Below are 3,743 nucleotides of genomic sequence, written 5' to 3' on the forward strand. Positions count from 1 at the left end.
GACCAACAAACAAACAAAACCCGAACAACCAAACACCAAAACCTCCAGCTAAGTTTGATTCTTAAATCCATCTCTGTTTATGGAATGTGACCCAGGGATGTTGTCTTTCTAAAGACATTTTCACAGAAAGAAGAAAATTGTAAAAAAAAGCTATGTGTGGATAATGAAAGGCTTTATCTGATATCTCAATTACTCCTGCAACTGAAGCACTGCCAAAAGTTTTTGTTACCCCTCTCTTCCCTCCTCAGGGGAGAGTGACAACTGCATTTTCAATAGGAGAACAACAGATGAGACTCAGTTAAAGTAAACAAGAGAGTAACAATTCTGGTCCCAAGTGTTCAAGTGAATTTCAAAACATTACCAGGAATTAGTTGGAGTTTGTTTTCTTATTGAGTATTGCAAGTCTAAAGCTGTCCTCCCCGCCCTGAGCCTGCACTTCAGCCCCAAAATCCATCAGCACATGCCCCGGTACAATTAAATGATTCTCAAAGCTACCAGACAGATAAGCACAGAGTAAGTGCCAAAATAACTTACTTGACGAGGACCAGAATCCCAAGTGTGGGGATCGACTTCAGAAAACATGGACTTGGGTTTTATTCTCCGTGCTTTGAAAAGGTGTCAGATTCAACGTCTAGTCATTTACCACAAATGTACAAGCAAGCGCTGGTTCCCACGAGAATCGCGCTTTGCGGGCTATTTGCAGACACTAAACTTAAAAAAAAAAAAAAAGCAATAATCCAGAATGGCTGTATCATGTGTGCCCTCCAGGATACTGTCTAGCATAACTTGACCCTTTATAACGTTACAAGACAGTACAACGCCCTCCAGATGAATTACACCGTGCAGAATTTGTATTTACGTGTGATGCTATCACCACGGTTGAGACTGTAGTACTATTGACTCTCTTGTAACAGAAAATGAGTGGAAAAACAGCTGCCAACTCCCTGCAGTTTTTGAGAGGGTGCCTAGTCCTTGGTTATCTTACGGCAGTAATTCAAGATTTATGCTTGAATCTTGACCGGAAACATGCAGGTGAAAATCTGGGCTATGAGCGTGAACCTTCTGCATTCCCACTTAAGAAAAAGGGGAAAAAAGCAGCAGAGTACCCTTTGCATGACTCCACTAACTACCAGATGCAGCCTCCAGAAGCAAAGAATTTCTACTTTTATTTGCCCTTTAACTTCCACGAGGACAGTACCCCCTAAAGGTGATAATTAGCATCAACAGATTTTCTCGATGTGGACATCTCTTATGGCACCTGGGCACAATAGTGGGAATACATAATTCAAAATGTCACTCAGCAATCTACTTTGGAATAATATTAGTTGTACGCTCATTCTCCTGTTTGACAACTCAGAACATTCTTTGGCTCAAAACAGGAAAATGAAAGGTATTTCATATAGTCTTGTTGGGGAGGATGGCAAAACCTGTAACATTTTCCGACTGTTTCAGGAAAGGTCCCTATCAAATGAAATAAGGTTGCTGTCTTTCACCTGGTTTTCACTCAAAAATTAGTAAATTTCATGTGGATTTCTTAAAGTCCTCAACATACCTGCCCCAAAATTTTATCTTATTAAGTAAAAAGTAATGCAGCTTAACATGAACTAGATTGAAACAGAGGAGAACAAAAGGCATGGGAAAAAACAACAACCAACAAAACCCCCCCCCCAAAAAAAAACCAACAACAACAAAAAAAAAAACCACAAAAAAAAAAACCAACCAAAAAACTGACCAACAAACAAACAAAACCCGAACAACCAAACACCAAAACCTCCAGCTAAGTTTGATTCTTAAATCCATCTCTGTTTATGGAATGTGACCCAGGGATGTTGTCTTTCTAAAGACATTTTCACAGAAAGAAGAAAATTGTAAAAAAAAGCTATGTGTGGATAATGAAAGGCTTTATCTGATATCTCAATTACTCCTGCAACTGAAGCACTGCCAAAAGTTTTTGTTACCCCTCTCTTCCCTCCTCAGGGGAGAGTGACAACTGCATTTTCAATAGGAGAACAACAGATGAGACTCAGTTAAAGTAAACAAGAGAGTAACAATTCTGGTCCCAAGTGTTCAAGTGAATTTCAAAACATTACCAGGAATTAGTTGGAGTTTGTTTTCTTATTGAGTATTGCAAGTCTAAAGCTGTCCTCCCCGCCCTGAGCCTGCACTTCAGCCCCAAAATCCATCAGCACATGCCCCGGTACAATTAAATGATTCTCAAAGCTACCAGACAGATAAGCACAGAGTAAGTGCCAAAATAACTTACTTGACGAGGACCAGAATCCCAAGTGTGGGGATCGACTTCAGAAAACATGGACTTGGGTTTTATTCTCCGTGCTTTGAAAAGGTGTCAGATTCAACGTCTAGTCATTTACCACAAATGTACAAGCAAGCGCTGGTTCCCACGAGAATCGCGCTTTGCGGGCTATTTGCAGACACTAAACTTAAAAAAAAAAAAAAAGCAATAATCCAGAATGGCTGTATCATGTGTGCCCTCCAGGATACTGTCTAGCATAACTTGACCCTTTATAACGTTACAAGACAGTACAACGCCCTCCAGATGAATTACACCGTGCAGAATTTGTATTTACGTGTGATGCTATCACCACGGTTGAGACTGTAGTACTATTGACTCTCTTGTAACAGAAAATGAGTGGAAAAACAGCTGCCAACTCCCTGCAGTTTTTGAGAGGGTGCCTAGTCCTTGGTTATCTTACGGCAGTAATTCAAGATTTATGCTTGAATCTTGACCGGAAACATGCAGGTGAAAATCTGGGCTATGAGCGTGAACCTTCTGCATTCCCACTGAACTCTGCAAGAGCTGCAGATGCACAAGAAATGCAAGATCTCATCCCAGGTATGTAGCAGGGTAGGAGGTCTCTGAGACAGAGTTTTTTTGGTTATGCACAGCACAGTTTGCGTGGCATCCTCTTCAAGGTGCAGGCATGCATCCACCGTCCTTCAGCCTCTGGCACAGAGTTCACTTCACACAGCTTGTGTGTTGCTGGGCCACACAACTCAAGTCACCTTTTTCCACAGTGTGTGCAGGTGGTACAGCACACACTAAGGAAACCATGCGATCAAATGGCAACATTTCGACTTCACCTAATAAAAATAAATCACAGCAACCTTTCCATCTAAATTAAGGTCCTTATTAACCTTTGGGATCTTAAAAATTCAAGCTACACTCATGCACTTTCCATAGTCCTACACGTCTGCTGCAATTAATGTGCACGAATAATATCAGGCAAATCTATGATGACTGAAAAGTTAAAGAATTGCTCAGGCCTAAATTTTTTACTTCTGTCATCAATAGCTTTATTTATTGCAACTTCGTGATCTCTTCAAAGAAACAAACATGGATTATAAATATAAGCAAGCACTAATATAGGTATGTCAGCATTAGTTCTGATATTATTAGCAATAGGTATGAGTGCATTATGCAGCAGAAAAGGGGGCTGGATTTAATAGACATGTTAACAACATCTGTCAGCATTTATTGCCCTATTGTGACCACGTAAAGAGCCTTATTGGCAGAATATGTAAGTGAGGAAATCTGCTACACTGTTGTAACCTGCCGTTCTCCTGAAATATCACTCTGTTTAGGAGAGGTTAAGGTATTCAGATTAGAAAAATAAACAAAAATATAGAAGAAACACAAAAAGACTTCTCCAAACCACATCACGTGGAAGAAAAACAAGTGAAGTTCTGCAGTAAGGTAGGATTTTCATATATTCCTTGATTTC

This window comes from Chaetura pelagica, unplaced genomic scaffold, assembly GCF_000747805.2.
Source record: "Chaetura pelagica isolate M959 unplaced genomic scaffold, ChaPel_1.0 scaffold10, whole genome shotgun sequence".
Taxonomy (NCBI): Eukaryota; Metazoa; Chordata; class Aves; order Apodiformes; family Apodidae; genus Chaetura; species Chaetura pelagica.